At 42.2% G+C, this 13,259-nt stretch overlaps 1 protein-coding gene across 1 annotated transcript in view; it reads right to left on the reverse strand.

The window, feature by feature from the left end:
• CYP7B1 (cytochrome P450 family 7 subfamily B member 1) overlaps positions 1 to 13,259 on the reverse strand; it is a 183,252-nt gene that overhangs the window by 75,605 nt on the left and 94,388 nt on the right. The gene's annotated exons all lie outside the window — the stretch shown is intronic.

Here is a 13,259-nt window from a genome sequence, read left to right on the forward strand (position 1 = left end):
TTTACACTTCATTTTACAGTAAAATGCACAACTCCCAGGAAGCTCTCAGGAGTCCAACTTTTGCTGAAGTGCAAGTTTCTGGGGTTCTGGTTTTCTAGGCACTGGGTGCTAAAAAGCTGTTGACTTAAAAATAGATTTTGAGGGCCTCCCTGGTGGCGCAGTGGTTGAGAGTCCGCCTGCCGATGCAGGGGATACGGGTTCGTGCCCCGGTCTGGGAGGATCCCATATGCCGCGGAGCGGCTGGGCCCGTGAGCCATGGCCGCTGGGCCTGCGCATCCGGAGCCTGTGCCCCGCAACGGGAGAGGCCACAACAGTGAGAGGCCCGCATACCGCAAAAAAAAAAAAAAAAAAAAGAAAAAAAAATAGATTTTGAGATGTTTGTCATTAAGTTTAAATAGCCTTTCGTTTATTTCCTAGTATTAACTTGGTTTTATAAAATAGCTGTGCAAATGCTTTTACCTTTAAAAGTATTCTTATTTGTTTCCAAATATATTACATACTTTTTTGAGATAAATGCTTTATAAAATGTATGAACATCAAACTTTGAAATATAAGTTATATTTATAACATCTTCCTGGTACTCATTATTTAAAGAAATAATGAAGCAAACACTTATATAAATTCAAAATACTCATAAGTGAATGGTAAATTCAATTTTACTTCTAGGCTTTCCTTAGACATATTAGTAACTGAATTCCTTCACAACGCACCCACACACGTTGCCCCTACTTTCTTGACAGGAACCACAGGGACTTGTCTTCTATGCTGACACTTGCAGACATATATCCAGAGACATTAGTATCCCCCAAATCAGAAAAAGCATAATATTGTACTTTCCCCTTTCTGCACTATTATTTATTAATTAAATCAGTCCGTGTTGAACTATCCATTGTCTCCATTGATTACACACAACTCCAAACTGGCTAATAGTCCAGCAAAAAAATTATCTGATTCTGGGTATCAAGCGGTATCTCCACTCTGGAAAATGTCTCAAATACATTTTAGCTGTGTACTTATGACATTAAATATATATTCCGTTCATAAATAAGAAGAAATATACTGTGAAGTAATGCCCTTTTTTTCTAACTCTAAAAGAATGGCCCAACTCTACATATTCTGGAAAATAAAACCAACTATTTGACGCCATCAAGTTTCCCATCTTTATGATAAAATGCTCTATTTAAAAAGTAATGGGAAGATGGCGCAAGAGTAAGACGCGGAGATCACCTTCCTCCCCACGGATACACCAGAAATACAGCTACACGTGGAACAACTCCTACAGAACACCTACTGAACGCTGGCAGAAGACCCCAGACCTCCCAAAAGGCAAGAAACCCCCCACATACCTGGGTAGGGCAAAGCGGAGAGATCCCCACACAGAGGATCGGTGCCGAGCGGCACTCACCAGCCCGAGAGGCTTGTCTGCTCGCCTGCCGGGGCGCGCAGCGCTGGAAGCTGAGGCTCGGGCTTCGGTCAGAGCGCAGGGAGAGGACTGGGGCTGGCGGCGAGAACTCAGCCTGAAGGGGGCTAATGTGCCACAGCTAGCCGGGAGGGAGTCCGGGAAAACTCTGGAGCTGCCGAAGAGGCAAGAGACTTTTTCTTCCCTCTTGGTTTCCTGGTGCGCGAGGAGAGGGGATTAAGAGCGCTGCTTAAAGGGGCTCCACAGACGGGCGCGAGTCGCGACTGAAAGCGCGGAGCCCAGTGACGGGCGTGGGACGCTGGGGCTGCTGCTGCCGCTGCCAAGAAGCCTGTGTGCGAGCGCAGGTCACTGCCCACACCGCCCTTCCGGGAACCTGTGCAGCCCGCAACTGCCGGGGTCCCGGGATCCAGGGGCGGCTTCCCTGGGAGAACGCACGGCACGCCTCACGCTGGTGCAACGTCACGCCGACCTCTGCCGCTGCAGGCTCGCCCCGCACTCCGTGCCCCTCCCTCCCGCCCAGCCTGAGTGAGCCAGAGTCCCCGAAGAGGCTGCTCCTTAACCCTGTCCTGTCTGAGCGAAGAACAGACGCCCTCCGGCGACCTACACGCAGAGGCGGGGCCAAATCCAAAGCTGAGACCCAGGAGCTGTGAGAACAAAGAAGAGAAAGGGAAACCTCTCCCAGCAGCCTCAGAAGCAGCGGATTAAAGCTCCACAATCAACTTGATGTACCCTGCATCTGTGGAATACATGAATAGACAACACATCATCCCAAATTGAGGAGCCCGGAGTCAGTGCTGTGCCTCTGAGGTGGGAGAGCCAACTTCAGGACACTGGTCCACAAGAGACCTCCCAGCTCCACATAATATCAAACGGCAAAAATCTTCCAGAGATCTCCATCTCAACACCAGCACCCAGCTTCACTCAACGACCAGCAAGCTACAGTGCTGGACACCCTAAGCCAAACAACTAGCAAGACAGGAACACAACGCCACCCATTAGCAGAGAGGTGGCCTAAAATCATAAAAAGTCTGCAGACACCCCAAAACACACCACCAGACGTGGACCTGCCCACCAGAAAGACAAGATCCAGCCTCATCCACCAGAACACAGGCACTAGTCCCCTCCACCAGGAAGCTTACACAACCCACTAAACCAACCTTAGCCACTGGGGACAGACACCAAAAACAACGGGAACTACGAACCTGCAGCCTGCAAAAAGGAGACCCCAAACACAGTAACATAAGCAAAATGAGAAGACAGAAAAACACACAGCAGGAGAAGGAGCAAGATAAAAACCCACCAGATCTAACAAATGAAGAGGTAATAGGCAGTCTACCTGAAAAAGAATTCAGAATAATGATGGTAAAGATGATCCAAGATTCTATTTCCCAGATCCAAAATCTTGGAAATAGAATAGACAAAATGCAAGAAACAGTTAACAAGGACCTAGAAGAACTAAAGATGAATCAAGCATCGATTAAAAACACAATACATGAAATAAAAAATACTCTAGATGGGATCAATAGCAGAATAACTGAGGCAGAAGAACGGATAAGTGAGGTGGAAGATAAAATAGTGGAAATAACTGCTGCAGAGCAAAATAAAGAAAAAAGAATGAAAAGAACAGAGGACAGTCTCAGAGACCTCTGGGACAACATTAAACGCACCAACATTCGAATTATAGGGGTTCCAGAAGAAGAAGAGAAAAAGAAAGGGACTGAGAAAATATTTGAAGAGATTATAGTTGAAAACTTCCCTAATATGGGAAAGGAAATAGTTAATCAAGTCCAGCAAGCACAGAGAGTCCCATACAGAATAAATCCAAGGAGAAATACGCCAAGACACATATTAATCAAACTGTCAAAAATTAAACACAAAGAAATCATATTAAAAGCAGCAAGGCAAAAACAACAAATAACGCACAAGGGAATCCCCATCAGGATAACAGCTGATCTCTCAGCAGAAACTCTACAAGCCAGAAGGGAGTGGCAGGACATAATTAAAGTGATGAAGGAGAAAAACCTGCAACCAAGATTACTCTACCCAGCAAGGATCTCATTCAGATTTGATGGAGAAATTAAAACGTTTACAGACAAGCAAAAGCTGAGACAGTTAAGCACCACCAAACCAGCTTTACAACAAATGCTAAAGGAACTTCTCTAGGCAAGAAACACAACAGAAGTAAAAGACCTACAATAACGAACCCAAAACAATTAAGAACATGGGAACAGGAACATACATATCGATAATTACCTTAAATGTAAATGGACTAAATGCTCCCACCAAAAGATACAGATTGGCTGAATGGATACAAAAACAAGACCCATATATATGCTGTCTACAAGAGACCCACTTCAGACCTAGAGACACATACAGACTGAAAGTAAGGGGATGGAAAAAGATATTCCATGCAAATGGAAACCAAAAGAAAGCTGGAGTAGCAATTCTCATATCAGACAAAACAGACTTTAAAATAAAGACTACTAGAAGAGACAAAGAAGGACACTACCTAATGATCAAGGGATCGATCCAAGAAGAAGATATAACAATTATAAATATTTATGCACCAAACATAGGAGCACCTCAATACATAAGGCAAATACTAACAGCCATAAAAGGAGAAATCGACAGTAACACAATCATAGTAGGGGACTTTAACACCCCACTTTCACCAATGGACAGATCATCCAAAATGAAAATAAATAAGGAAACACAAGCTTTAAATGATACATTAAACAAGATGGACTTAATTGATATTTATAGGACATTCCATCCAAAAACAACAGAATACACATTTTTCTCAAGTGCTCATGGAACATTCTCCAGGATAGATCATATCTTGGGTCACAAATCAAGCCTTGGTAAATTTAAGAAAATTGAAATTGTATCAAGTATCTTTTCCGACCACAATGCTATGAGACTAGATATCAATTACAGGAAAAGAGCTGTAAAAAATACAAACACATGGAGGCTAAACAATACACTACTTAATAACGAAGTGATCACTGAAGAAATCAAAGAGGAAATTTAAAAATACCTAGAAACAAATGACAATGGAGACACGACGACCCAAAACCTATGGGATGCAGCAAAAGCAGTTCTAAGAGGGAAGTTTATAGCAATACAATCCCACCTTAAGAAACAGGAAACATCTCGAATAAACAACCTAACCTTGCACCTAAAGCAGTTAGAGAAAGAAGAACAAAAACATCCCAAAGTTAGCAGAAGGAAAGAAATCATAAAAATCAGATCAGAAATAAATGAAAAAGAAATGAAGGAAACGATAGCAAAGATCAATAAAACTAAAAGCTGGTTCTTTGAGAAGATAAACAAAATTGATAAACCATTAGCCAGACTCATCAAGAAAAAAAGGGAGAAGACTCAAATCAATAGAATTAGAAATGAAAAAGGAGAAGTAACAACTGACACTGCAGAAATACAAAAGATCATGAGAGATTACTATAAGCAACTCTATGCCAATAAAATGGACAACCTGGAAGAAATGGACAAATTCTTAGAAATGCAGAACCTGCCAAGACTGAATCAGGAAGAAATAGAAAATATGAACAGACCAATCACAAGCACTGAAATTGAAACTGTGATAAAAAACCTTCCAACAAACAAAAGCCCAGGACCAGATGGCTTCACAGGTGAATTCTATCAAGCATTTAGAGAAGAGCTAACACCTATCCTTCTGAAACTCTTCCAAAATATAGCAGAGGGAGGAACACTCCCAAACTCATTCTACGAGGCCACCATCACCTTGATACCAAAACCAGACAAGGATGTCACAAAGAAAGAAAACTACAGGCCAATATCACTGATGAACATAGATGCAAAAATCCTCAACAAAATACTAGCAAACAGAATCCAACAGCACATTAAAAGGATCATACACCATGATCAAGTGGGGTTTATTCCAGGAATGCAAGGATTCTTCAATATACGCAAATCAATCAACGTGATACACCATATTAACAAATTGAAGGAGAAAAACCATATGATCATCTCAATAGATGCAGAGAAAGCTTTCGACAAAATTCAACACCCATTTATGATAAAAACCCTGCAGAAAGTAGGCACAGAGGGAACTTTCCTCAACATAATAAAGGCCATATATGACAAACCCACAGCCAGCATCGTCCTCAATGGTGAAAAACTGAAACCATTTCCACTAAGATCAGGAACAAAACAAGGTTGCCCACTCTCACCACTCTTATTCTACCTAGTTTTGGAAGTTTTAGCCACAGCAATCAGAGAAGAAAAGGAAATAAAAGGAATCCAAATTGGAAAAGAAGAAGTAAAGCTGTCACTGTTTGCAGATGACATGATACTATACATAGAGAATCCTAAAGATGCTACCAGAAAACTACTAGAGCTAATCAATGAATTTGGTAAAGTTGCAGGATACAAAATTAATGCACAGAAATCTCTGGCATTCCTATATACTAATGATGAAAAATCTGAAAGTGAAATCAAGGAAACACTCCCATTTACCATTGCAACAAAAAGAATAAAATATCTAGGAATAAACCTCCCTAAGGAGACAAAAGACCTGTATGCAGAAAATTATAAGACCCTGATGAAAGAAATTAAAGATGATACAAATAGATGGAGAGATGTACCATGTTCTTGGATTGGAAGAATCAACATTGTGAAAATGGCTCTACTACCCAAAGCAATCTACAGATTCAATGTAATCCCTATCAAACTACCACTGGCATTTTTCACAGAACTAGAGCAAAAAATTTCACAATTTGTATGGAAACACAAAAGACCCCGAATAGCCAAAGCAATCTTGAGAACGAAAAACGGAGCTGGAGGAATCAGGCTCCCTGACTTCAGACTATACTACAAAGCTACAGTAATCAAGACAGTATGGTACTGGCACAAAAACAGAAAGATAGATCAATGGAACAGGATAGAAAGCCCAGAGTTAAACCCACGGACATATGGTCACCTTATCTTTGATAAAGGAGGCAGGAATGTACAGTGGAGAAAGGACAGTCTCTTCAATAAGTGGTGCTGGGAAAACTGGATAGGGACATGTAAAAGTATGAGATTAGATCACTCCCTAACACCATACACAAAAATAAGCTCAAAATGGATTAAAGACCTAAATGTAAGGCCAGACACTATCAAACTCTTAGAGGAAAACATAGGCAGAACACTCTATGACATAAATCACAGCAAGATCCTTTTTGACCCACCTCCTAGAGAAATGGAAATAAAGACAAAAATAAACACATGGGACCTAATGAGACTTAAAAGCTTTTGCACAGCAAAGGAAACCATAAACAAGACCAAAAGACAACCCTCAGAATGGGAGAAAATATTTGCAAATGAAGCAACTGACAAAGGATTAATCTCCAAAATTTATAAGCAGCTCATGCAGCTCAATAACAAAAAAACAAACAACCCAATCCAAAAATGGGCAGAAGACCTAAATAGACATTTCTCCACAGAAGATATACAGACTGCCAACAAACACATGAAAGGATGCTCAACATCTTTACTCATTAGAGAAATGCAAATCAAAACTACAATGAGATATCATCTCACACCAGTCAGAATGGCCATCATCAAAAAATCTAGAAACAATAAATGCTGGAGAGGGTGTGGAAAAAAGGGAACCCTCTTGCACTGCTGGTGGGAATGTGAATTGGTACAGCCACTATGGAGAACGGTATGGAGGTTCCTTAAAAAACTACAAATAGAACTACCATATGACCCAGCAATCCCACTACTGGGCATATACCCTGAGAAAACCATAATTCAAAAAGAGACATGTACCAAAATGTTCATAGCAGCCCTATTTACAATAGCCCGGAGATGGAAACAACCTAAGTGTCCATCATCGGATGAATGGATAAAGAAGATGTGGCACATATATACAATGGAATATTACTCAGCCACAAAAAGAAATGAAATTGAGCTATTTGTAATGAGGTGGATAGACCTAGAGTCTGTCATACAGAGTGAAGTAAGTCAGTAAGAGAAAGACAAATACTGTATGCTAACACATATATATGGAATTTAAGAAAAAAAAATGTCATGAAGCACATAGGGGTAAGACAGGAATAAAGACACAGACCTACTAGAGAATGGACTTGAGGATATGGGGAGGGGGAAGGGTAAGCTGTGACAAAGTGAAAGAGCGGCATGGACATATATACACTACCAAACGTAAGGTAGATAGCTAGTGGGAAGCAGCCGCATAGCACAGGGAGGTCAGCTCGGTGCTTTGTGACCGCCTGGAGGGGTGGGATAGGGAGGGTGGGAGGGAGACGCAAAAGGGAGGGGATATGGAAACATATGTATATGTATAACTGATTAAATTTGTTATAAAGCAAAAAATTTAAAAAAAAAATAAATAAAAAACTTTAATCAAAAAAAAAAAGTAATGGACTGACACTGATGAAAGAAATTAAAGATGATACAAACAGATGGAGAGATATACCATGTTCTTGGATTGGAAGGATCAACACTGTGAAAATGACTCTACTACCCAAAGCAAGCTACAGATTCAATAAAATCCCTATCAAACTACCAATGGCATTTTTCACAGAACTAGAACAAAAAATTTCACAACTTGTATGGAAACACAAAAGACCCCGAATAGCCAAAGCAATCTTGAGAAAGAAAAATGGAGCTGACTTCAGACTATACTACAAAGCTATAGTAATCAAGAGAGTATGATACTGGCCCCAAAATAGAAATATAGATCAGTGGAACAGGACAGAAAGCCCAGAGGTAAACCCACGCACATATGGTCACCTTATTTTTGATAAAGGAGGCAAGAATATACAATGGAGAAAAGATAGCCTCTTCAATAAGTGGTGCTGGGAAAACTGAACAGCTATACGTAAAAGAACGAAATTAGAACACTCCCTAACACCATACACAAAAACAAACTCCAAATGGATTAAAGACCTAAATGTAAGGCCAGACACTATCAAACTCTTAGAGGAAAACATAGGCAGAACACTCTATGACATAAATCACAGCAAGATCCTTTTTGACCCACCTCCTAGAGAAATGGAAATAAAGACAAAAATAAACACATGGGACCTAATGAGACTTAAAAGCTTTTGCACAGCAGAGGAAGCCATAAACAAGATGAAAAGACAACCCTCAGAATGGGAGAAAATATTTGCAAATGAAGCAACTGACAAAGGATTAATCTCCAAAATTTACAAACAGCTCATGCAGCTCAATATCAAAAAAACAAACAACCCAATCCAAAAATGGGCAGAAGACCTAAATAGACATTTCTCCAAAGAAGATATACAGGTTGCCAACAAACACATGAAAGGATGCTCAACATCACTAATCATTAGAGAAATGCAAATCAAAACTACAATGAGATATCATCTCACACCAGTCAGAATGGCCATCATCAAAAAATCTAGAAACAATAAATGCTGGAGAGGGTGTGGAGAAAAGGGAACCCCCTTGCACTGTTGGTGGGAATGTAAATTGATACAGCCACTATGGAGACCAGTATGGAGGTTCCTTAAAAAACTAAAAATAGAACTACCATACGACCCAGCAATCCCACTGCTGAGCATATACCCTGATAAAACCATAATTTAAAAAGAGTCATGTACCACAATGTTCATTGCAGCTCTATTTTCAATAGCCAGGACATGGAAGCAACCTAAGTGTCCATGGACAGATGAATGGATAAAGAAGGTGTGGCATATATATACAATGGAATATTACTCAGCCATAAAAAGAAATGAAATTGAGTTATTTGGAGTGAGGTGGATGGACCTAGAGTCTGTCATACAGAGTGAGGTAAGTCAGAAAGAGAAAAACAAATACCGTATGCTAACGCATATATATGGAATCTAAGAAACAAAAAAAAAGGTTCTGAAGAACCTAGGGGCAGGACAGGAATAAAGACGCAGATGTATAGAATGGACTTGAGGACACGGGGAGGGGGAAGGGTAAGCTGGGACGAAGTGAGAGAGTGGCATGGACATACATACACTACCAAATGTAAAATAGATAGCTAGTGGGAAGCAGCCGCATAAGCACAGGGAGATCAGCTCGGTGCTTTGTGACCACCTAGAGGGGTGGGATGGGGAGGGTGGGAGGGAGACGCAAGAGGGAGGGGATATGGGGATATATGTGTATGTATAGCTGATTCCCTTTGTTATACAGCAGAAACTAACACACCATTGTAAAGCAATTATACTCCAATAAAGATGTTAAAAAAAAGAGTAATGAAGTAACCCAGATGCTGTATATCTGGGTTGGGGGTGGATAGACAGCCACTCCTATTCACAGCCTACTTTGAACTCAAGAAATTCTAAGGTCCTTGTAATCTGTAATCCCGTTTTCTGCTTCGAAAATACTGGTTAAAGACACACACACACACCCAAAAGCATTATTCTTTCCCAGATGTGAAGGAGTAACACACATTTTCAATAACATATATACGTTGAGCTGTGGTTGGAGAAACATTTGAGACTTGTTGTATTCAAAAAAGAATGTGGAAAATACATTTTGGAAATTGAAGAGATTGTCCACGGCAGGCTTATGCTTCTCCTTTAGCTGGAACTACTTTTCCTGTTCATTCCACTGTGGGTTGTGGAAAGAAATATCCCCCAGGCATTCTCTTTCTGCCAGGACATTTTTGTGGTTTAAACATGCACATAAGCAATTCATTTTATGCCTTCCAGTAAGAAATGGAACTGAATACTCACAGTATGAAGGGACTGCACATGTGCCACTTTGCACGGAACCCAGCACGCCACCCTCCCTCCTGGTTTTATGAACAGTTCAGTGCTGTGGGATGGAGCCACTCCTGGGATAAACGCTGTTCAGGGGTGGAGGCGGAGGCAGCTTAACCACAATAGTGAGAAGAGTCATGTAAACAGCTTAGGTGTTATTTAAATATTCTACAGAAACATCCATAGCTTCATAGCAACATCGAAAGCCTAAATTGACGTAAACATTTCTCAAAGTTGTATTCTTTACCCAAAAGTATATATTTCCTCATTTATCCACACAAATGCAACCATTAACTAGGTAATAAGAGTTTAGAGAAGTTAAGTTGGCTTGAGGACCACAGCAGAAAATGAGATATCTGCTCTCCCTAAAGCTCTGAAATAAAGGACAGGAGAAGAGAAGCCAAATGAATATTCACTCCTATTTTCCTCCTGTCCACTGTCAAAGGTTCCAGACTACCAGGAAAGCAGGAAACCCACTGGCACATGCATCCAACATAGGTAAAAACGGGCACCAGTACAAGCATATAGTTGTGATGGCAGCTGGGGTGGGGGGATGCTGGTGGTCCGAGGTGGGATGGGGATGACCTCCAAAGCCCTTTCCAAGTCTACATGCAATAGGCCACTTTCTGCTCACCTCTGTCTCCCAAGTGCCTGAGACGACCTGGGTGTATAAAGGAACACATTCCGGGAAAGGGGAATGGCACAGAAAGTACCTTCCACCTCAACCTTGTTAGCCTGAGGAACTAACAAGTCTGTGTCCAACACAGCAGCCTTGGGCTCATCAGAGCATCAAGGATGAACAGGGGCTGAGTCCTCCCCCAGCCCAGCCTCTCCCACCTGCAGAGGAGTTAAGTCATGGTTGCAGGCCTCCTGCTTCGTAACTGTTAGATCAGGGGGCCCACACCACTCACAACTCCTCAATACCCACCGTGCTTATCACAGAGTTTCTGGGAGTACCCGCAGGGCTGTACTTTCTAACAAAGGTGTTTATACTGGAAGGTGCGGAGTGCTGATATCTAGATTCTATCTCAAAGTGCTGAAACCAATCAGCATTAACCACGTGTCCTCTGTGGGCAAAACATTATTAGAAAGGAAATTCACAGATGCACTAAGGAGACAGACTCATGGAAATGAATGCCCAGGACACTGACCATTGGTGCCTGCCCAGAACAGCCCCAAGACTATCCACCTTCCACTGCTCCTGATTCCATTCTCATGAAGCAGCCTGTGTAAGACCAACGTGACAGGCTAGTATTTGTGTCCCTGCAAGGGTCCAGCTCCAGCGAGAACGAGGCCCTGGAGCAGAGGGATGGAGCCAGGTCCTCGCTCCGGCCTGCCAGCTGCTTCCCTCGACACCGCTAGCTCAGTCGTCTGTAACAGCAACAGAAACTGGCCAGAGACATTTCAAAGAACGTCTCAGAGGGGCGCAGAGAGAGCAGAAGCTGCGTCACAGTGGACTGAGTGGATCACAGCTATAGCTGTGGAAAGGTAAAAATAAACTCAAGCTGCTTTTCTACAACTTTCTCTGACTATCATGCTGCGTACGCCTTCAAAGAGAGAAGAGGGGAGAAAGTCTGCTGAAGCCATTCTGTGCGTTGTAACTATCTGTAATTTTCACGAGCAGGGACTCAGACTATTTTTTCACTGCCTCTCTGCGCAGCACAAAGCACTGGGGCTGGTTCATGACAGGTGCTCAATAAATATGTGAATGGATGGATCGATGAGTAAATGAATGAGGGTCCCTAATTCTCCTAACCTGTTCTCGAGCCACAAATGACTCCTCCACAGGGGCTAATGCAGACCCTTCCAGTCTACTAGAGGGAAAAGCGCTTTTCCATTTTTTCCATTTCCAGCACTCTTCATATTTAGATTCAAATTGTCCAGACCCATCTCCCCTGGGATTGAAGAAGAGGACCAGGACTAGGTTCTGGCAGGTGTCACGGCCTTGAGACCACCTGCTTCTTTGTTCTCAGGGCAATGACCTTCTCTTCTCATGTGCAACCACTGTTCTCCAAAGGAAGCCCCCTTACGACCATTTGTGGAGCATAACCAGGGTGATAAACCTGAGGGTGTGGCTAGAGTGTCAAGGGCCCAGGCATGGGTGTACCTGCATGCGTGTGTGTGTGTGTGTGTGTGTGTGTGTGTGTGCTGGCCCTGAGCCTTCAGAGGCAGGGTTCCCTTTTATCCAGCCCTTCAAGCTTAGGGCCACAGCAATGCCACTGGACAAGGAGGATAATTCTCAGAGATGCATTTAAATAATACTTTCATCTGCTTTTGAAAACAAGAATTGTACACCTGTAACCTATAATGTTGTACAGCAACTATACTTCAATTAAAAAAAAAACCCAAAACAGAAAAAAAAAAAACCAAAACCCAAACAAGAATAAAAATCATGATACACTTATTAAAGTTATGGGTGAGCTGGGAGTGGGGTGAGAAAGGACCATAAAATATATGGAATGAGTTAACAATGAGCTTAGAATGTATATTTCAAGAGAGTTCAAGAAAATAAATGTTTTTTTTGTTTGTTTGTTTGGGGTTTTTTTGTGGTACGCAGGCCTCTCACTGCTGTGGCCTCTCCCGTTGCGGAGCACAGGCTTCGGACGCGCAGGCTCAGCAGCCATGGCTCACGGGCCCAGCCACTCTGCGGCATGTGGGATCTTCCCGGACCGGGACACGAACCCGGGTCCCCTGCATCGGCAGGCGGATGCTCAACCACTGCACCACCAGGGAAGCCCAAGAAAATAAATGTTTGATTAAGAAAACTGAAGAATAATGTCACACACACATACATATATACATACATATATATACACACACACACATTTGTGTGGCATACATGCCTGATGGCCTCCTAAGCCCACTAGCTAATTAATCTGGTCCTCCCAGGAATCCTGTGAGGAAGACAGAGAGTAACAGTCTTCCCATCTTAAGAAGAGAAAACTGAGGTCTAAAGTGACCTGCTTAAGGCCAGATGGCTAGTACATAGTGACAAGATGATAACTGGGTCTTTTGCCCCCCAGTCCAACGTGTTTATTTAGTTAGTCTCTCCTCAATATGCGTTGAGGCTTGGGAGACAAAATTACCATCAGCCCTCT

Source organism: Mesoplodon bidens (genome assembly GCF_964165515.1).
Source record: "Mesoplodon bidens genome assembly, chromosome: 16".
Taxonomy (NCBI): domain Eukaryota; kingdom Metazoa; phylum Chordata; class Mammalia; order Artiodactyla; family Ziphiidae; genus Mesoplodon; species Mesoplodon bidens.